Source organism: Acomys russatus, chromosome 2 (assembly GCF_903995435.1).
Source record: "Acomys russatus chromosome 2, mAcoRus1.1, whole genome shotgun sequence".
Lineage (NCBI taxonomy): Eukaryota > Metazoa > Chordata > Mammalia > Rodentia > Muridae > Acomys > Acomys russatus.
The window spans coordinates 96,431,766-96,455,473 of NC_067138.1; the positions used below are offsets into that span (position 1 = coordinate 96,431,766).

Consider the following 23,708-nt stretch of genomic DNA (forward strand, 5'->3'; position numbering starts at 1 on the left):
TCCAGTCCATGAGGCTGAAGGCACTGCTGGTCTTGAGTATACACTGGAATCCCAAAGATGTTAGCTTTTACACCTGGAAATCCAGACTCTTGCTATTGACATCAAGGATAAGCCATGAGAGAGAGAGAGAGAGAGAGAGAGAGAGAGAGAGAGAGAGAGAGAGAGAGAGAGCTTCTTCCATATGTTTAGTATTGGGTGCTAGCAGAATGTGAAGTCCTTAATAAAGCTGGGTCTTCCCACCTCAAAAGACCTGGATTAAAGATATTTCTGTCCATATCAAAGTTCTATATTAGCAGGAATAGAATTAGGTCTTTCTACTTTAAATTATTTAAGTAATAAAATGTCCCTCATTCCTATGTCCAACCTTTTAGATTTTAGGTCATTTCAGACGTAATCAATCTATACAACCAAGGATAGTCATCTCACTTCTAATTATTTGATTAATATTTTATGAGAATCTCTCCTGCAGAAATTTGTGTCTGTTTACTTTTTATCTAACCTACATATCCATTTTGAGGACAGGTGAAGCAAATTGTAGATTTTCCTGCCCTAGATGAAAGTAAAATAGTCGGCACTCTGGGGCCAGTCCCAATGGGCCTTCCCATATTCTTTCTTTTTTCCTTCCCCGATGACTAACATAGTCTTTGTACCCCTGCAGCTTGCAGGTCTGTGACCTGCCCTTCCTCTTCTGTAAATATCTGCCCACTTATAGTTACAAACTAAATTGTAACAAATTCACTGTATTAGTCATCCTATATATTACCAAATGTAAACAATGGGTCTCTCTTTTCACATAGAAACAGATTTACTAGAAGAAGTTACAGGCTGTGATCCAGATAATCTCACAATGATTTCCTATAAAGGGAAGGTTCATGATTCCACTAGTTGCTCTTGTGCTGTGGAGCTTGTTAATATAATAGACTCTCAATTATTTGTGTGATAGATGGGTTAAGTGAGAAGCTGAGAAACAACTGTAGTTATATAAAAATAACTTTAACAGTTACTTGGATTACCCAAGACAACAACTCTAAGAGGGTTTTGTGACTGGTTTTTTAATGTTTTGTTGTTATGGTATGCATTGTCAGCCAAAGTGCCATATATATTCTCTCTCTCTCTCTCTCTCTCTCTCTCTCTCTCTCTCTCTCTCTCTCCCCGTCATATATATATATATATATATCTTATATATACATATATATCTTATATAGTGTGTATAATCTTAAGTAAATAAGATGACTCCTTAAAACTTTATCAAGCAACTTTGTCTCTATTTGTTCCTCTTCCCTCCTTCTGTAATAACCTCCCTCACCAACTAGAACACCCCTACCCACTTTTCTGTTTCTTCATTCATATCATCTGTATCTTGCTATTCCCACTACTAATAGTTAATGCTCTACTGTTTCTACAAATAAGAAAATTGTTACTTGAGATATCTTTGAAGTTATGTGGAAATTTTTTGAATTTTTTAAAATTTTGAAATTTATGAACTGTACCTTTAATATTCCCCTTAAAATTTCAGCATGAAACAATATCTCTAAATGTTGAATTTTCTATACATTTGAATATTCATCTTAAAAATTAATATAGTCATTAAGTAAAACTGAATGAATTAACAGAATAAAATATACATTTTTTAACATCAAAGGATTGGTAATAATAATAATAATAAGTTTTTACATTGATTTTAGAACATTTTATTGTTCATTTTCACTTTTTATTGAGTATACACTTCAAGGAGATAAAAATAAATGAATTAGAACTATCAAGGGAAAAAGAGATGGAGATAAAGGAATAAAAGATTGAAAAAGAGAGAAGGAAAGGAAGACACTGGTGTGAAATGGCCCATTTTCATTTTCTTGTGGGACTCCTTTGGGTATTTAAATATGTTTCTTTCTGGAGTAGAAGACTCATACAGAATAATCCATGTGTACCATTTCTACTGAATTCTGAGTTGATTTTGATGAAACTGATCACAGAGCAGCATAGGTTAACATCTGAGAGATTACCAGGTGCAAGTCAGTAGAAAACAAAATGTGGAGAAGAAAGCAGATGAGAGAATTTGTTCTGAACAGTTCAGCTGCAATGGTTTCTCACACCATATACAAAATCAATGAAGGTCCAATCAACATGAGCTTCATTATAAACACTTCAGGACTTTCTGGTCTTGTGTAAAAGGAAACTGAAACACTTCCCAAAATATTTTTTAAAATAATTATTGTGAAAAAAATCTTTTTATTACTTTTTAAAAGTCTTTTTTAGCTTCCTCTTTTTTACTGAATGTAGATGACACATAGATCTACAATGTTAAATAATTATTAAAATACCAACCAGGACTAAGGTCCTGGCCCAGAGCTCCAAAACAGAAGCAGTAAGGAATGGGTGTGATACACTAACGATATCCCTCCAACATTAACTCAACCCATAAAATGAGGGTCTTGAATCCTTTCTGGGCCCAGTCAGGGCTTGGGCTCTTAGTTTAATGCAGGTACTCCTGCCTACATCTCTCAGGGCAAGGTAACCAGCAAGAATCTGGAGGGATTAGCCAGCTGAGTTCAGAAGAAGGAGGGTGGGAAATGGACAGCAAAAGATACAGCAAAAGCAGGCTGAGGGGAGAGACTAGGTGCAGCAATGCAGGAGTACAGCCCCAGAGTCCTGCCCTGAGTGGCTAATCATGTGTCAATTGGCAGTCTCCAGGTGGCGTTCCTGACCCAAGCCTGGCTGAGGGCTCAAATACTGCAACTCCTCTTGGCGAGCTGGGACTTCTCAGCTACAAGTTTGGACTTGAGGTGCTCCTGGGAGGCCAGAATATCTCTAGGCCACTTGGTGACTGTCTGCTTCTTACAGACCCAAATCTCCTGGGCAACATGCTGGATGAGTCTGAAATCATGGCTGACTCTCAAACTCATCGATGGTATCTGCCAGTGCACCAATGGTCTTGATGTCCAGATGATTGGTAGGCTCGTCCAGAAAGACCATGTGAAGGTTCTGCCAGGCCAGCCATGCCAGACACACTTGGCACTTCTGCCCATCTGACAGGATCTGGATTGGGATCACCTGCTGTTTCCCAGTGAGGCCATATCTCCCAATGATCTTGCTATCTTCTCCTCTCCTTGACCTCTGGGTAGCATTTCATCACGTCATCCAATGGGGAAAGGTCCAGGTCCAGCTGCTCCTGTAAGTGCTGATGGTAACATCCTATCTTCACATGAGAATGTGTCTAGGTCATTCCATCTGTGGGCAGAAGCCCTCCAGGTAGCAGCTTCAAAAGACTGGGCTTCTCTGCACTGTTGGGTCTTACCAGAGCAACTCATGTGTCAGGGTCAATGCCAAATTCTAGATTATTGTAGATGCAAGGCCTCTCTTTGTGTACTTGAAGCTCACATTCTGCACCATGATGACAGATGGTGGGACCTTACCACACCGTGGGAAATAAAATGACAGCATCTTGTCACTCACAACCCTTTCTGTCAGCCCTGGTGCCATTATTTTCTGTAGTGTTTCTCTCTCTCTCTCTCTCTCTCTCTCTCTCTCTCTCTCTCTCTCTCTCTCTCTCTCTCTCTCTCTCTCTCTCTCTCTCTCTCTCTCTCTCTCCTCTCTCTCTCTCTCTCTCTCTCTCTTTCTCTGCCTGCCAGGCCAGTTTGGCACTGCCATGACCAAACCTGGCAATGTAGCTCTTCATGTGTGCGATTTGGTCCTGCTCCCAGGGGAAGCACGTCAACTGGTTCTCCTCCAGTTCCAGCCGTGTCTTCACATAACTGATCATAGTTACCCATGTAGTACTTCAGCTTCTTGTCCCTGCGGATGATGTCGGTGCAGACTCCATTCAGAAAGTCCTGGGAATGGGGCACAAGGACCGGGATGCGCTTGAAATCCTTACGTTCCTCTTCCAGCCACACACAAGCATCCAGGTCCAGGTGGTTGGTAGGCTCTTCCTGAAGCAGCATGAAGGACCGAATGAAGAGGGCTCCAGTAAGAGCAACTCTCATCCGCCAACCACCGCTGAAGTCTTTCAGCTTCTGGCGCTGCTTGGCAAGCGTGAAACCCAACCCACGTGAGATCCCTGAGACCCTCATCTTGGCTCTTCCATCCACTCATAGAGTTCCACGAGCTACTCACGTTCCGCATCCTCATGAGCTAACCGCTCGGCCTCCCTCTCCAGCTTGGCCCACTCCATGTCCGCCTCCATCACACACTGCAAGGGTGTCTACTCACTAGGAGGCATCTCACGGGTCAGATGGTAGTTGGCGATGTGCTCGGGGATGGACACTTCAGTTTACCGAAAGCAGAGAGCAGCATGGACTTTCCAATTCCATTTAAGCCAATGAGACCATAACGAAGGCCTAAGCTTAATTCCAGTTTGGCGTCCCTGAATAGCTCTTGACCATGAAAGGTGAGTGAGAGGTTGATAGTGTATTGGGATGAGAGGACATTGGGGACAACTGGAGCAGCAGCTTTCTTCATCTCAAAGTCCTCTACCTCCTTGGTCAGCAAATCCATTTCTCCGTCACCTGTAGACTCTCAGCCATTGGCCTCCTCGTTTTATACTCTGCCATCTGGGATTCTGGGACAGCATCTCCCCCTTTCTGGGCCCCTATCAAGCTTTGACAGGTTCCTTCTTTTTGGCTGTCTTCCTCTTAGACAGGTCAGAAGACATGGTGATGAGCTACAGGGGCAGTAACTGTTCTTTCAGGAGTGGGTTTTTTAAAAACTAATTCTTTCTTACATATACATTTATATTATCACACTCACATCTAATAAATTACATACAGCAAGAAGAATCAGGAAACAATAAGGAATTATATAAATGTTACATTCATAGTGTTTTGGCTACTTGTATTTGGCAACCTTGAAGAAAACATCTTTCCTATCTTGGTGAGTCTAAAATTCTGAATGTAAATCAATATCTATCATATCTCATCTCTATCAACTTAAAACATCTATCTAGACCTGAGAACATCTTAACCCCTAAACAACTAAGCTTAATTGCAAAACTAAACTATCTGGTCTTCAACCCCATCAGAGACTTGAGAAGGAATAAAATTAATTATCAGCTTCCAAAGTGAAAAAGAAAATGACAGAGACATTTTGCTGCCTGAACAATCACGCAAAACTCTCAGTAACATTGAAGCATCATGTTCAGGCTTCTGGCCCAGTACAGACAACAAAGAAGGCAGGATCTTTCATCCTCTTACTTTACAGGGATATGTGTTCATTTGAACAAGTCTGGGTTGGTTGCTTTCCCACAGAAAAGACCCTGCTCTCTGAGTATTTCACCCACTTACAAAGCAGCCACATGAGTGTATGTACCAATGAGAACCGGTGAAGCTCTCTAGTTAGCATCAGAAATGGTACAGTTCTGGTGGAGGATGCTGGAAGGTCTTTGGTGCCTTCTCATTCTTCCACTAAGCTCATCCATGTACCTAAGGAAGCCATTATTAAGCTTCCTCAAAGACACGGAGGGTGATTTTTTTGTGTGTCATCCAAATTCATCTCTCCTCAGTTAGTTTACATATTTCCTCTTTACACTGAAGGTGAGTCTTAAAATACAATTTTACAAACATCTCCCTTTTGGGTTTTAATATTATACAGGATAAATAAAACCTAGTTATTTTGACAATTAATTACTCAATGTATCATTTATTTATTTATTTATTTATTGTTTTAGAATTCAAAATCTGTTATCTATTGTATTTATGATTTTGAGTAAGTCACTAAACTTCATTGGGCCTCAGCTTGCTCATTAGCAAACCACATATGACACTTCCCACTTTACAGTACTGTTTAGTATAGAAATAAATTACATAAAATGCCCTTTCTTTTGTAATATTGAGAGAAAAAAATGACTTTTTTTTACTATCTGTCCAGCTATGGAAGACTACATAATAGGAAAACCTTTCCTTAATGAAAATTTTAACCACATAGAACACATTAAAATGACATATCTTCATGTTAGTACTTTCTGACTTTTGTGTCTCTACAAATAATCTTCTATTTTAAGAAAACAACATGAATCTTTTACATTTGGAAAGCTGTGGGAGGTGGCCATTTCTGAAGTGTAGCTTCACCTCAGAGACAATAGACAATAAACTGAGTTGCGCACATTTCAGAAACAAGTCTAAATATCTCACAGTTCCATATTAACATAGAAGTCATAATGCCTTTTAAAAGATGTGGTTGTTTTGGTTTATGTGTATGAGAGTTTTTTCTGCATGTATGTACATGCACCACATGTGCATATGTTGCCCAAAGAGCTACAGAACGGCGTAGGTTCCCGTGGACCTGGAGTTACAGCTGGTTATGAGTTGCCATGTGAAACCTGGGAAAGCACTCATGACCTCTGCAAGAGCAATAAGTGCTCTGAACACAAGAACTATTTCTCCATCCCGTCAAAATTATAATTCTTGAAGGAAACAAACTCCTGCAGCAAAGACCATCCTGCATTTATTATGGATATTTAAGTCTTAAGTGACTGAAAGAAAACAGTTCACTTTTACATAGCTTACCACATTAGAGATGGTTGCTCACTTTATTGTTTTAATGTGCATGATAAGGTGACAAAAAAAATCTTTAAATCCCTCCTGCTCTCTCTCTTTAACATTTGAAAAACTAACTAAATTCAGCCTCAAGTGGCCTGAGCATTTTTAGTTCCTCAGTGTATAGTGCTTGGTCATTTTTTAAATGATAATGCTACTGTCTAAATTCAGGCTTATTCCAGCCAGCTCTTTGAGACCATGCACACATATTCTGAGCAGAGCTCAGTGTATCCTAGGTCTCAGATTTAGGGAAACATGACACCAAATCTCTTGAGGTATTGTGCAAAAGACTTTTATTTGAAAGATAGTGTCTCAAGAACACGTTTGACCTGAGGCATATCTGAAACGAAATAATGGTGACATGTGTCAAAACAGACTGTTTTGTCACCTACAACATTTCCCCAAATCTCCCACTGGTGCGATAATGATATTTTGGTTCTGAAAAGTAGGTCCACTCTGATGGGAAAAGGCAAAGTCATAAGATCACAGATTCTGCTTTTCCTGAGTTCATAAGCCTCTTACCTTGATAGCTCAAGGTAAAATGTCTTCAAATATAGAAATAAGTGAAAAGTGCTTGTTCTTTAGATTTAGAGTAAAAACTATGCTTTAATGTTTAGACTGAGGGCAAACACAATAACAGTCAAATTGTATTTAATGTTTGTCTCTCTGGAATAGCATAGTTATATTTTGGTTTGCCTTATATCATACAGAGGCACTCTGGGAGCTGGGATTTCAGAACTGCTTTTAGAACATTCTTTACCCTTGCAGCATCTAGCAAGGTTTAATTTCTCGATTTCCTATCACAGATTTGAAATGAGAATTAATACATAATGGTGAACAACATAGATACCTTGTTAAAAAAAAAAAAAAAAAAAAGACCAAATAAATGTCATTGTCAAAAAGAGCAAAGTTGTCATTTGTCCTTGGCCGCACAAAAGATTAATAAGGAAGAGATGATTGTGATTCTCGGTTCCAGTTCAAAACAATAGGTTCCTGGAAAACAAGCAGATATATTAGGTGGGTCTATTTATCTATTCACACAATTGGTAATTGCGCCAGACCACACAGGTCTCATTACCTAGCTTGAGTACATAACAAAATGATCAGAAAGTGTTCCTTGAAGGCCAATGCTCAGACCGTTTAACCATCAACCTAACAGTTATCCGTCTTGCATAAACGCTAAGGCTTATATAGCACTTTGTCATCAATGAAAAGAGTTTAAAATATGCTTTACTTAACACTTTACTGTAACTAATAGGTAGAAGGCTTTCTGTGGTACTCTTTGGCTGATGTATAGAGTTTTGAACTTTTTTTTATACAGAAGATGAGGGAAAATAAAAATAATAATTAGATTTAAAGGAGTTTGAAAACTAGCATAAAAATGATCAAAACTGTCAAGTTCAAAGAAAATACCTTTCTTCTATTGTTGCTGACCTTACAACAAAATCCTGCCAACCCCTTGACATAACTTCAATATATCAGTACTGTCTACTTTGTCAGACTGAAGTTTGACTTTGAGTTCTTGGTCAAAATGTTCCCTATAATGTTAATGGTTCCTGCTACTGAATTTTGAAGTAACTCTCATTAAATTGTGCTGGAGAAAAAAAAAACACCTTTATAGTATAATATATTTGTCATGTAAAATTAGTGAATAATGGGATATGTTTTTCAAATTAATTTTTAAAAATCTTGGAAATTTTTAATATTCAAGAAGTCTTCATATATCAGAGAGAATTGCTTATTAAGAGGATGAGATAATAAACCACACTCTACTGCAGTTGTTGTTTGGCTAAAAAATTTACAATAGTAGGTATACCATCAGTCTCCTGCTGTTGCTCTTAACTTATTTGCAAGGAAGCTACTGCCCTTACCTCTATACTAGAATGTTAGAATTAAACAGGTGCCATTGCTTATAAAAAGAGGCTTCAACTTTTGCAAAAGTGAAACAACTATCTAATTCAAAACAATTCTAAACCCCTCTCCTCTAAATAAGATATGTGCCAAGAGGAATGCAATTCTTTCAGAAAATAATCACCTCCAGGAAATCCCCAGAGGATAAGTTTAATACATTGTTCCAGACCCTCTGTGCATTGCTTCAGCATAAGACAGCTAGAAAATTAGAAGACTGGTATTGTGTATGGAAGACATGGTCTTTCTTTCAATACTTTTAAATGAACTCACTTCATTCTTATTCATGGAAGAAAAACACCCACACACATCTATGGAACCAAAGTCAATAGAAACATCCACATATCCAAAGCAAGAATTTTTTTTTTTGTGAAAAGAATATGCTGAAAGTATTCTTAACATTGAACAACGTTGCACATTTTAAATTTGACAAATTTTTCCCTAAAATAATGGTAAAGTCAGCCTTGTAACTCAAAAACCATAAGTGGTGTCTATTGTTTTTGCCAGAACCCGCATATCTATTCAGAAAGCAGGGAAACCAAAGTCCCAGATATGAAGGGGGAAAGTTTATCCTTTCTTACAATTGAAAAAAATTAAGAAGAAGCAGTTATAAAACCATTTTCAGAGTAACGAGGTTAACATTAGCATGTACAATGTTGGTGTGTGGAAAAACAGTATTTTTTAAATTTTATTTTATTAATTTATTCATATTACATCTCAATGGTTATCCCCTCCCTTGTATCCTCCCATTCCTCCCTCCTTCCCATTTTCCCCTTACTCCCCTCCCCTATGACTGTGCTGAGGGGGACTTCCTCCCCCTGTATATGCTCATAGGGTATCAAGTCTCTTCTTGGTAGCCTGCTGTCCTTCCTCTGAGTGCCACCAGGTCTCCCCGTCAAGGGGACGTGTTTTTGCTTTTAATTGGTGAGCACATAGGACAATACTTATCATCTTAACCATCTCCAACTCTTATAGGTTGAGGTCTTTGCTGTAAGAGTGTGCTCTATCACTGTTCACAATAATGTATGCATGTGAGTTTCCATGTTGATTTGTAATAGCGAATCGAATGGGATTGCCAGCATGCCTCACAACCCAGTTAAAAAGGTGTGAATCTGAGCAGGAAGTCAACCCCTGGCATCATCACTGTCACTACAAAGATCTCAGGTAGTGACATCTAATTTGGAGTGTGAGGCACTGAACCATATTCCTACTATTAGGTGTAAAAGAGAGTGAAATTTCAAAATGCTAACAATTAATCCCTGAATGAATTAGCATATCTTTAGGCTCATCCTAACAACTTTCCTGCTTTAAGATGCACACATCCATTAAGGCGTAATTCTTTTTCTCACGCCAACATATTTATACATAATGAGTCTAAGTTCTGGGATTCCTATCCTTAGGGAAAAAAGTCATTACATTTATTTTAGTAATGAACCACAGTCACATTTAAGAGTAACATTCATTCAGGTCAGACTGATGCTAACTGATATAAATTCTTGACTCTTTTAGCTAGAATGTCAGATAAGAGAAACCTAAAAGGGAAAGATGTGATTCTCTTTATTAAAGAATGAACTATATTTACTGTTAAACTGTTTTAATTTTTTATTTTCTTAAATTTTTGTTTTTCTCTTTCTTTTCTTTTTCATTTTGTTCTTTCCTTCCTTCTTTCTTTCTTTCTTTTTTCCAAGACAGGTTTCTCTGCATAATAACATTGCCTATCCTTGAACTCACTTTTTTTTTCTTTCTTTTATTTTAAATTTTAATTTTATTAATTTATTCAGATTACAAATGAACTGTTATCCCATCATTTGTATCTTCCCATTCTTCCCTCCCTCCCACTTTCACCCTATTCCCTTCTCCTAGGTCTATGACTGAGGGGGACCTCCTCCCCCACTATATGGTTATAGGCTATCAAGTCTCATCTTGGTAGCCTGCTTATTTTGTCTTTGAGTGCCACCAGGCCTCCCCACCAAGGGGAGGTAGTCAAATATGGGACACCAGAGCTCATGTCAAAATCAGTCCCCGCTCTCCACATAACTGTGGAGAATGTCCTGTCCATTGGGTAGATCAGAGTAAGGGTTCGATGTTTACTATTGTATTGTCCTTGGTTAGTGCAATAGTTTGAGCAGAATCCCCTGGGCCCCGATCTACCCATCACAATGTTCTTCTTGTAGGTTTCTAGGACCCTCTGTGTCCTTCTATTTTCCCATTTCCTCCACCACACAACAAGGACATATGCTCAACCATGTTCATTGCAGCCTTATTCATAATAGCCAGAACCTGGAATCAGCCTAAATGCCCCTCCGTTGAAGAATGGATAAAGAAACTGTGGTAAGTTTACCCTATGGAATATTGCTCAGCAATTAAAAACAAGGAAGTCCTGAAATTTGTGGACAAATGGATGAGACTAGAAATGATCATAATGAGTGAGTTAACCCAGAAGCAGAAAGACTCACATGGTATATACTCACTTATAATTGGCCACTAGCCCAAAAGGCATGTCCCATGAAAGTCTTCACTTACCAGGAGATTGGAATAGATGTGAGGTCATCCTCCTGAGACTCTAGGAACTCACTTTTTAGACCAGGCTGGCCTTGAGCTCACAGAGATCGATCTGTCTACCTCTGCCTCCCAAATGCTGGGATTAAAGGCATACACCACCATATCCAGCTTTGTTTAATATTTTTAGAAGTGGTCTTATTCTGAAGGCCAGATTGATCTGGAGATCACTGTGTAGCTCAGGCAAGCTCCCAGGTCTATGCAGTACTTCCACCTCTGTCTCCTAATTCCTGGCAGCCAGCATTCCCAGTTGGTTTTTGAAATTTTACATATTCATCACAAAGGGAAACATTTTTCTAAAGCAAAGTGTTAAAGAACCACTGTCTTCAGTAATAAAGTACTGTGCCAACTATGCAGATCTTGGGTATATACTATGGCTTTCAGTTTTGTAATTTTATGAAATCTCTAAATGAATGAACCAATGTGTCACTGAATCTATATCTGTTTCTTGTGTCTTTTTTTAGGCTCTTTTTCTTCTGTTTGTCTTGTCCTAGCCCAATATGTTTATTTTTGTTTTCTCCTATATTAAATTTCATTTTATTATCATCTCTAATGCCATTTTTTTCTAATGAGATACCAAAAGGGAGTAGATCTCGATAGGAGGGGAGGTGGGCATGAACTGGCAGAAGTAGAGGGGAGGGAAACCAGAATCAGAATATACTGAATTCTGATTGCATAATGAAAAAAAAAACTATTTTCAATGAAAGATATATAAATAAGCAAACTAATTAATTAATAGTTCTGATTTGCCACATAGTCTTGGGAACATTAAACATTTATTTAAGCACATTTTCTCTTCAACTCCTTTCTGAAAAACTTATAGCAAAGTGGTTCTACAAAAGGATTAGGGAGGAAGAGTATCCTACATTCTTAACATGTAGCCTTTGCTTGGAAGCAATCACCTAGAAAGATAAAGAAAAGGGCAGTAGAAATCATTAGAAAAATAATGCTGTAGTCTTGGAATGTATTCTATTTTAAATATATTTTATTAATTTATTCATATTACATCTTGATTGTTATCCCATCTCTTGTATCCTACCATTCCTCTCTCCCTCCCATTTTCCCCTTACTCCCTTCCCCTATGACTGTGACTGAGGGGGACCTCTTCCCCTTGTATATGTCCATAGGGTATCAAGTCTCTTCTTGATAGCCTGCTATCTTTCCTCTGAGTTTCACCGGGCCTCCCTATCCAGGGGACGTGGTCAAATATGGGGCACCAGAGTTCATGTGAAAGTCAGACCCCACTCTCCACTCAACTGTGAAGAATGTCCTATCCATTGGGTAGAACTGGGTAGGGGTTTGAAGTTTACTGCATGTGTTGTCCTTGGCTGGTGCCACAGTTTGAGCAGGACCCCTGGGCCCAGATCTGCCCATCATAATGTTCTTCTTGTAGGTTTCTAGGACCCTCTGGATCCTTCTATTTCCCCATTCTCCCATGGTTATCTCACCTAGAGTCCCCAACACTTATAGAAATGCTCAACCTCTTTAGTCATCAAGGAAATGCAAATCAAAACAACTCTGAGATTCCATCTTACACATATCAGAATGGCAAAGATCAAAAATTCAGGTGATACCACATGCTGGTGAGGATGTGGAGAGAGAGAGGAACACTCCTTCATTGCTGGTAGAAATGCAAGCTAGTACAGCCACTTTGGAAATCTATCTGGCGCTATATCAGAAAACTGGGAATAGGGCTTCTTCAAGACCCAGCTATTCCACTCCTTGGAATATACCCAGAAGATGCTCCAGCACACAACAAGAACATTTGCTCAACCGTGTTCATAGCAGCCTTATTTATAATAGCCAGATCATGGAAACAGCCTAAGTGTCCCTCAGTAGAAGAATGGATAAAGAAACTGTGGTACATTTACCCTATGGAATACTACTCAGCTATTAGAAACAAGGAATTCCTGAAATTTGTGGACAAATGGATTGAACTTGAAATGATCATAATGAGTGAGTTAACCCAGAAGCAGAAAGAGTCAAATGGTATATACTCACTTATATCTGGACACTAGCCCAAGGGGCATGTCCCATGAATGTCTTCACTTATCAGGAAAGTGGGACAGAGGAATGTATTCTTTAAAAGTACTTTAGTCAATATTCTTCATTGATGATTTATATTTGCTCAAAGGGGGGGGGGGGGATCGGGAAGGCGATGAACAAGGTTGGCTTATAAAACAAGAGAAAAACTAGGAAAATATCTGCCCTATTTTTTCAATGTTATCACCAAGCTCCTGCTCACTTTAGATGGAAGTATGTGGCATAAGAAAAGTCAGCGAACGAGAAAGACTTTAGCTTATGTCTGTTATGTTAGTATCAATCATAGTTAAATGTTTTCATTTAGTTTTTGAGACTTTTATATGAATGTGTATATATGGTATGGTGGTTTATCAGTGTGAAACATGTCCGCATGTCTATTGGCCTGTGGGCCCATGTGGAGTCTGGAGGAGAAAGTCAGATGTCCTTTCCTCTTACTCTCCAATGATTAGTATTTGTGGCTAGTTCTCTTCTTGAACATTAAGCTCCGGTTAGTTTTTTATTTGTTTTGTTTTGTGAAGAATAGACAGGAAGGTGAGCTCCAGTGATCCTCCTGTCTCTTTCCAGCTCAGCACTGAGGTTACAGGCCTATGGGACATGCAGAGCTTCCAGTTCTCTGCTTGGTGACTTGGATCTGAATGTTAATCCACAAGCTTGTACAGCAAGGACACTTGACCTTTGTGTCATCTCTGCAGCTTTTCTCTTTTACTTTTAACTTTTCTTCCAATAAATAAATAAGTATTTCCCTATACCCCATGTTGGTGTCAAATCTGCTATGTAGTCTATAATTATCAGGAAATATCTGATTCTTCTGGATTTGCTCCTGACTGCTGCTTACGGGATGCCCCACCATACCATATTCATGTAATACTAAAAATGAAATTAGGGAACAAGAGCTATATCTACTATAGCTCTTAAGTGTTCTTGGTTTTGTTGCTGTGGTTTTTTTTTTTTTGGGGGGGGGGGATTGTTTTCTTTCGTTGTTTTCCTTTTCTTATTACTAAAAAAATGATCCAGGAACTTCGGAGTTAGTGGTGTCATTACAAGGTATATGGATCTCCATCATGGCCCTCTGTTTCACCAGGAACAGTGATTGATAAATGAGAAAGACTATGATATAACCAGTTTTCCAAGAGTTATGGAAAGTGTCCATTGATATGAGAGAAAAAACTAACAACAATGTATATTTTTCAGTATGTGGATACTGATGCCATTATAATGTATTTCATTAGACTAAATATGGAATTGAATAGATATGGATCATATGTTAACATGTATTATTAATTTTATGTTCACAAATGGGGTTATGAAATGTCAGTTCTATCATCCTAAAAAGACAGCTCCTTAGGACGAATCCTACTCTTCTCACACAAAAGTATCACTATCCAATGTGTTTAAAGGGCACAAGAGACAATTCACTCAGTTATCTTATGGCTTTTTCCCCTCAAATGATTTAGCCAATTGGGTACAGTAGAAAGGGATATTTCTCAGTATTAAAAGCAAACTAGAGAATTTATAATAAGGTAAATTGATAAATGGCTGTTGTATGTACTGAATGCTAAGATGTGCATTATGAATTTAGACTACTAGATACCTACAGAATCATCTAAAAGACACCTAGTCATTGACAGAACAAGTTTTGTTTAGATGAGTTTTATAAAAGAAAATATTTATCTTTAATCAAAAGTTAAGAGTAGATGAAGGACTGAACAGTTCACTCCCTTAGGAAAGGACCTGTGCCATGTTCACTGATACCATTCATATAAAGGCTGATAGGATAACTGATACCATTCATATAAAGGCTGATAGGATAACTGATACCATTCATATAAAGGCCGATGGGATGAGTGATTTTTTCCCTTTTGTCAGAAATAAAAATAGTTTATTTCTGAGAATAGTAAAAACATAGCCAATTATGCTTACATTTGCTCCCAATACCCAGAAAATTCAAAGTCAAGTAGTGGAATTTATGTGTAGTTTGTGTTAATAGTTTGATTTGTGCTTCACTTGTTCCTTTGTTATTTTAAATCATGTTAGTTCCTTTTAAGAAAAAAAAAAGACTACTATATAAGTAAATGGAAATGATTTTTTCTATGTAAAAATCTTCAATTTTTATATGAGAAGTGAGATGCATGAAATAACCCCATTTCTCCATGAATTTCTAGGAAAAAATATTATGAAAGTGCTTTTAAAATCTATGTTACAACGATTAGGATCTTCTCCAATAGGTAAAACTAGCATGCCATTGTTAAATACTGGCCCCATATTTAGCATTGTAAAGGAGGGTGGATGGAGTGGGAGGATAGGGAGGAGAGCTGTGAAATATTGTCATCTGGACATGGCATGGCTGTTACACACATCAGGTCACAGCACCGGATCAAGTCAGTCACAGTGCCAGCATGGATAGAAGACTCTCGAGGCCCTAACCCTATCTGAAGAACTATTGTCAGCTGATGGCCACTGGAGGAAGAAGAGTCCTTTTTTTTTTTTTTTTTTTTTTTTTTTTTGACTGTGCCTACTGACAGATTGCCTATACTACAGTAGATGACCCCAATCCCATACATATAGGACCATTAATAATTGGACACCATGAGTTATAAAAATACTTTTAAGAGAACGTAATATTGAACGAGGGCTATGTTGTTGGTAGAGTCCAATCTGGAAGTTGAAGGAGGTAGGGGTTTGTATATGAGCATGAAACATTGCATACATGTATGATGAGCCTACATGTATGATGAGCCTACATGTATGATGAGCCTACATGTATGATGAGCCTGCCAAAGAACAAATAAAGCCATAATAAAAATTTAAAGGAAAAGGGATTTTTGCACTGTCCCCCACATGCCCACAAATTCCAGCTGTCTCTCCGTGCATTCTCCACCTCCATCCCTCCCTCATACCTTATCCCTCCGCCTCCCAATTCACTCCCAGCCTACACACAGATTCTATTCGATTTCCCCTTAAGAGTCTCATCTTTACCTAACCTCTCTGGTTTGTGGATTGTAGTTTGGTTATCCTATACCATGTTTGTCTTTATGTGTCTCAGGTGCCTCATTCAGGATGATTTTTTCTAGTTTCATCCATTTACTTGCAAATTTCATAGCAGTTGATTAATAATCAATTCTGTAAATGTACCACATTTTCTTTACCCATTCTTCAATTGAGGAACAACTACATTGTTTCCAGTTTCTGGTTATTATGAATAAAGCCTCTGTGAACATAGCTGAGCAAATGTTCTTGTATAATAGTTGAACGTCCTTTGAATACATGCCCAGTAGTAGTATGTTGGATTTTGAGGTAGAAGTACTCCCAATTTTCTGAAAAACCTCGATATTGATTTCCATAGTGGATGCATATGTTTACACTCCCACCAACAATGAAGGAGTGTTCCTCTTGCTCCACATCCTCACCAGCATGAACTGGCACTTATGTTATTGATAGTAACCATTTTGACAGGTATATGATAAAATTTTAAAGTGGTTTTGATTTGCATTCCCCTGATGGTTAAGGATATTAAACATTTCTTTAAGGAATCCCAGCCATTTGAGACTTCTTTACTGAGAATTCCTAAGATCTATGAGGATGACCCTAGTGAAGACTCTTAGAAGCGGAGGATAGTGATTCTGAAGTCACCATCTTTTGTAGCCAGGCAAGCCTTCCAGTGGTAGGACTTGGTTATAGTCAATTGAGTTATTGGCAAAGGAGGCCCCATAGAGATGCCTCAACAACCCTGGGGGATGTTACAACAGAAAGTGGCCCTCTGAAAACTAACACCAGGGTCCCATTGCAGAGGACAACTTCTACTCAGCTCATTAAACTTAGGTTGAGCTAGTGGAGCCTTCACCCCTGTATTCTAGTCTCTTTGTCATAAGAAGGTACTTAGCAAGTTACCAAAAAAGAATCATGGACACCACCCCAGCCATAAAACTTTCCACCTCCAGTCAGTCCTTCCCGCAAGATGTGCTGAGGAAACCATGGCAGGGAACACATGGGAGTGACTAACCAATGTCTGACTTAATTGAGACCTACTCCACAAGATGGAACCCATGTATGGCACTGCTTGGAAAGCCTCAGTCTGGAGACTGGGTCGTCCAGAGACCCAGGGTAGAACCAACTATGACTGGTCTTAAAAAGGAAATCCACAAAATGATTCCTGATAATGTTCTGCTATACTCATAGATTGGTGCCCTGTCCAGTCCTCATCAGAGAAGTTTCCTCTGTCAGCAGATGGGAGCAGGTTCAGACACCCATAGTCAGATGTTATTCAGTAAGACTCTACATTTGGTCACTCCTGTCAGAGATTAGGGAACCTCCCAGAGAGGGACAAAAAGATTATAGGAGTCTCTTGGAGGCCTGCTCTGTTCTGGAAGAAATGGAGAGGTAGTAGACCTGGGGAAGAGGAAGTTGGAAGAAGGGATCCTGAGAGGAGTGGAGGGAGAAAAAAACTGTGTCAGGGTGTATTGTATGAGAGACGAATCTATTTTCAATTATATTTACGGAAAAATTCTGGTGTTGCTGATGCCACCATCCCCACTATTCAGTAAGACAATAGCATATGCAAATCTGTATTTGCTTAAGGCTTTAAAAATAGATATCACCTGACTCAGGCCTGTTTACCACAGTCTACACACATGCTGAATTTTCCAGGATGAGACTATTTAAAAATTAATATTTGTTATGAATCTCAGAAGCAGAGGTATGAAAATGTGGTAATTTCTGAGATTCATTATAAACATCCTTTGACTGACCTAACATACTTTATATTACTAATTATTCCATAAATATTTTGAAAGCTTACTTTGTACCATGATCTTTCTACACCTGGACTCTGGATAAAGCACTAGCAGATAAAGATCTTCTGTATAGAGGCAGACACACAGATACTTAGTGAGCAAGAAATACCTATTTTAAGTGTTTAAAATGATTTGAAGGAAATAAACAGCATAATTAATACATAGAGCTGTTTTAAATAACTATGAGAAAATGATTTTTGAGGCCCAACACATGAAAAGCCAGTCAGATTCTAAACTGCAATAATGATGTTTTAGTCAGAGGAACCATGAATTTCAGAGGCCCAAGGTTTTAAAGAATTTATGTGTCTTAAAAGCTGAGAAGAAAAAAATGCCCCCAGTGGCTGAACCCCAGTAAGTAAAGACGGAAGCAATGGACTGATAATAAAAGGTACAATATTCTGGCTTCTTTTCTGTTGTGTCACACTCTTTTTTTTTTTTTTTTTTTTTTTTTTTTTTTTTTTTTTGGCTTATGTTTTCTTTTTTTTTTTTAATTTTTCATTAATTTATTCTTGTTACATCTCAATGGTTATCCCATCCCCCATCCCTTGTGTCCTCCCATTCTTCCCTCCCTCCCATTTTCCCCTTATTCCCCTCCCCTATGACTATTTCTGAGGGGGATTTCCTCCCCCTGTATATGCTCATAGGGTATCAAGTCTTAGAGTCACACTCTTGAAGCTGAGAAAGCCAGGGCAGGTTATGGAACCTCAGTCTGCTCCTAGGTGACTTACTCCCTCCAGCAAGACCACCTCCTAATGGTTCCATAACCTTACTAAATAGCTCAGGACAAAGTATTCAGCACACAAGGCTAAGGACACATCATATTAAAATCACAAAACCATCAAGGCCTAGTTGACATAGTGCTGTCTTGAACTTTAATGGAGTTTGGATTTTTCTGGTACATTTAGAAGAATGACAGCCTCTGATCTCTTTTTTCTTTTAGAGGTTTTTTAAAAATGTATTATAATTTATTCAGATCACATCTTGATTGTTATCCCCTGGCTTGTTTATTCCCATTCCCACCCTCCTTCCCTCTTCTACTCTATTCCCCTCCCCTAGACCTCTGACAGAAGGGGACCTGTTCTCCGACCATATGACCACAGCCTGTCAGGTCTCATGTGGATAGCCTGCTTCCCCTTCCCCTGTGTGCCACCAGGCCTCCCCTACAAATGGGAAGTGATCAAATCAGGGTCACCTGAGTTCATGTCAGAGGCAGTCCCCACTCTCCCGACAACTATGGAGGATGAGCTGTCCATTGGCTAGATCTGAACAGGGACTCTAGCTACGCAAGGAGACCATCAAGGCTGGTGGATCTGGACCCAGGAGGGTCTGCACAAACTGATGCACCAACCAAGGCAATGCATGAAGTGTACTCTGGTTGTTATTGTTAAGAGCACAGTCTGACATCATGTGGATAATAGACCATATAGGCAAGAACAGAAGTCAGTGCATTGTTCAGGAGAAAAAGGACCCCATCTTAAACTAGAGTGTCTGTGCATGCTTCAGAGCAGCAACTTCATTTCTGCAAACTGTATTATTTATACATGTTTGATTCATTGTTCATAGTAGGAAAAGGGAGAAGCCAAAAGGACTCTCAGGATGTTAGCATCTGGACAAGTAATGACATCATTTGCCATGAAGCACAAGACCTGTGGAGACGAGTTTCCAGAAAACACACTCTGTCATGGAGATTAAAAACACACAATATTTATTAGTTACTGAAAGGAGATAATTTAATATGAACGATGATATTACAAATACTACATGATCTATTTTATATATTTATTCTCGGAAAACCTAGTCTGCATATGGCAGAAGTGATTCATTCTTTTTTTTTTTTTTTTTAATAAAACAAAAACCAAAATCTATGTGTTAATGCACTGAATTCCTGCCAATGTCATACACATGGTTTTAGCACTTTGGAATCCAGTATTTCCACCTCAGCCTCTGTTGAACTGTATGCACATGTTAAGTGTGTCCATGTTACACTTTACCGTATATGAAACTGAAAGATCAACAACAACACATTGAAACCTAAAGCTGATCAAGGTTCTAGAGAGGGATTAGCAAGGCACAAGTGGGAAAGGGGGACTCCTAATGGAGGGACAGAGACGTAAATAGGGAAGCATGTGGGAGGAGGGTGAAGGGTGAAAACAGGATACAAGTGATCTGAGAGAAAGTGGAAAAACGAGGGGGCCTCCTTAGGGGAGATGGGACTTAAGACCCTCCTAACAAGAGGGAGACCATGCTTGGTACTGGAAACCTAGCTAACTACTCAGTGCTGATGACATCATGTTTATCGGAGGTGAATCTACAATCACTAATTCTCTAAAACAGCATAATCCCATCCACCATCTTTAAACATTTGTCCTTATCCTCACAAATAATGATAGTCCTTGTCCCTCATCAAAGAAATTCCTCTTTACAACAGGGAGTACCACAGAAAACCACAACCAATCAAAATGCAGAGTTGTGGAGCCCAGTCCCAACAGACACATCTACAAAACACCCCTGCAACTAGGGCAAAGGCAACACTGAAGAAGAGACAAAAAGATTTTAAGAGCCAAATAAGGGACTTTGTTGTGAGATTGTGTCTCCAAATAGCTTCGAGAGCTACACCCATAGAGTGTCACCAACATGACCTCCCACATGTGCCTTGAACAAGGATGACACTGATAAACGTACCAAACAGCATGGGGAAAAGCCTAAGTGCTCTCAAATCTACACAAAGAACTATAGGCGAGTAATTAAAGTTGAGAGTGGAAGAGGTGTTGCTCCCTAAGGAAGAGCACACTGTTGCTTGTCCAGTTCCAAATGGTCATCCCTGAAAACATGTACACAAGTAACATTATATGGATTCAATGGGTTGTGTTTAAGGATAGATATGTATATGCAAATGCATATATGCATACAATAACAATAAGAAAATGGGCCATGAATTTGAAGGAGAATTGGGATGTGTATGGCAGGGTTTGGAAAGGAGAATGAAAAGGGAGAAACATTGTAATTAAGTTAAAATCTCAAAAATAATACAATCAGCATCTACTTGCAAGCATCTAAGAAAAACATATAAATATTCCATAAATAAGCATATTAAGCCGTGCACGGTGGCATATGCCTATACTATCAACACTCGGGGAGGCAGAGGCAGACGGATCTCTGCGAATTTGAAGCCAGCCTGGTCTACACAGTGAGTCCAGGACAGCTAAGACTACACAGAGAAACCATGTCTCAAAAAATATTGAAATAAACATGTTAATTTGTTATTCACTTTTGTAAAATAAGAATAAGAGTGTCAATAAACTAAATAACTTTTGAATATATTTATTTCTCCAAATCTTGTGTTTTGCAGCAGCCATGCAGTGATTTGAAAAGCAGGAAACTATAAAGATAAAAAGATCCTTTTTAAAGGATCAAAAATAGGAAGAATAAAGTAAACAACAACTATAAATAAAACCAATAAATGTCAGAGCAAAATAACCTTTATGAATTTGATTCAGAGGATTATAAAATGCTAAACATAATTATGAAATTGATAATATATATGAAAAGCAAACTACATATAATTAGTAAAAACCGACCATATGGGATCTAGGGAAGCAGCTGTATTCACCGTTGTCCTTCATTCTTATACTTAATTTATACCACACTATATGAAAATCTCCATCAACATTTGAAAACAGTCTGGTTTTCACTGTATGTCAATAAAAATATCATATAAACCTAATTAAATAATATGGGGACATCCTACAAATTTGACTATTTTGTAATTTTAAGACATTGTAGCACAGGTATATTGAAAGAACATTCTTTTCCTGAATTGTGCTTTCAACATTCCTAAGAAAACTGATTCCTTGTCTTTGAAGAAATGAAAAAGGAAAGGCCACAGCCCTTTAGATAACTAGCCTCTGAGACCACTTCTTTCAATTACTCAGCAAATATTTGTTGGATGACTCTCAGGCACCAGAGATGCAATAAAAATAAAGCAAGTGACAAAACTATGCCAATGAAGACATATATTCTAGAGGGTGAACGGAGAATCAAGACAATTAACCTTAAAATAAGCAACATGATTGGTAAAGGAGAAAGCTGAGTAAATAAATAAATAGGACTTTGTAAGTAGATATGAGACTAAGAGGTCAATGGACGAGGTAGGAAAGGAAGCCAGATGTTGGGGCAGATGTTGTAGCACTGATGTCATCACATATTCTCTGCTTTTACCCTGTGCAAACTGGGAAGCCACCAGATGGTCTGTGCCTGGGAAACAGCTAACTTTAGATGTATCAGTGCACCTCTGACTGATGCGCTGTGAGCATTGGTCAGTCCCTAAAAGTAAAAACTGGATATTTCAGCCCATTTGTGCTGCTATAAAAATATTTGACACTGGGAAATAATATGAAGAACAGAACTAATCTATTTATCACCATTCTTGTGGCTTAGAAATCCAAGATCAAAGGTGCTATCAAGCTCAGGTGTGTAAGACTGCTCTCTTCTTCTTGTGGTGGCTCCCTGATCCATTCTCCAAAGTATATCCTCATATGGTGGGAGTTTGAAGGAGAAAGGAGATCCATAATTAACTAGGGCACAAAGCAACTCTTTAAGTGTTTTACTGATTCTTTGGGAATTTCACATGCACCCTAATCTCATTTATCTTTTCATCACTCCATATTCAACCTCTACCCTTGCAAACACCCCCCCCCAAAAAAACTAAGACTAAAAGAATAAATAAATAAATAAATAAATAAATAAGTACCATCTCACCGTGGAAGCTGCAGTGTGTCAGGGTGTCTGACACAGTACACTCTTTTGCCCAAACATCTTTAATTGCAAATGTTGGTTGCAATGAGTCATTAGGTTTGTTTGAGGCCTCTGCCTTCTGGTCTGCTATCAATAGAGGAGCCTCACGAGGACTGCTCTGGTATATCCTGTTATTGCCCTATGTCATGGAGATCCTGCAGCTTTGGTTCTCTGAAGAGCACTCTTCATGCACTCCATCAGTTTTTAGATAGGGTAGATGTTGGGATGACCAATCCAAAGCCCAGGATCTGGGTCAGGTGGTAGCTGAATTAGTCAGCCTGGCAACTTTCCTGGAGCATCACCAGGCTTAGCTCTCAAGAACTGCCCTCACACGAGGCAGGGTCAACTCTGCCACAAATCCTATGACCTACTCACCCATGCACTTGCCACCAGGGCCAGCTCTACTGTGCTACCCAGATTAGGTAGGGGACCCTCTTTCCGGAGTGCTGCAATCACCAAGGGATCAGACCAGTTCTGTGCAGCCTTCGAACATAAACTTGGCCCCAGGTGGCAGAGCAGACCAGAGACCTCTGAAAGGTCTTTGGTGGTAACTTGGACCAAGGACATCAACACAGACTGTTAGTACTGCACGGCCATGGACCCAGACATGACCTTCAGTGGCAGAATGAGCCGAGACATCACTATGGCCTCAGGCGGCAGCTCAGACTATTCACATCTGGCTGTTCCTCACCACCTTTGTGTCTCCAGTTCTGCCTCTCTTCACAGCACGCAGACTTTTAGGCTTCTCTTTCTTGCTCATCTCTCCATTACATTTGTGCTTATTGTAATGGCACCCACCTGGCCTTTGGCCTCTAGGGTGTTTTCTGCCCTGTCCATGGCATGTGGCCACAAGCAGCTCCCCCCCAACACACACCCACACACACACACACACACACACACACACACCTTATAATTTATTATTGTACCCTTTATTTATTTCACTGGTTTTAAATTAATATATAAAATAATAGGCTTCATTATGGGGTTTACATAGAGATTTTGTTTTTATTGATGATATCCTCCCTATCCTCCTAAATCTCATCCACCTCCTCATCCATCCTCTTTTCATTGTTTCCTTTCTACT

At 38.9% G+C, this 23,708-nt stretch overlaps 1 pseudogene; it reads right to left on the reverse strand.

Annotated features, from left to right (window-relative positions):
• Positions 1-2,723: 2,723 nt before the first annotated feature.
• Positions 2,724-4,651, reverse strand: LOC127207365 (ATP-binding cassette sub-family F member 2-like; annotated as a pseudogene).
• Between the last annotated feature and the right edge of the window lie 19,057 nt (positions 4,652-23,708).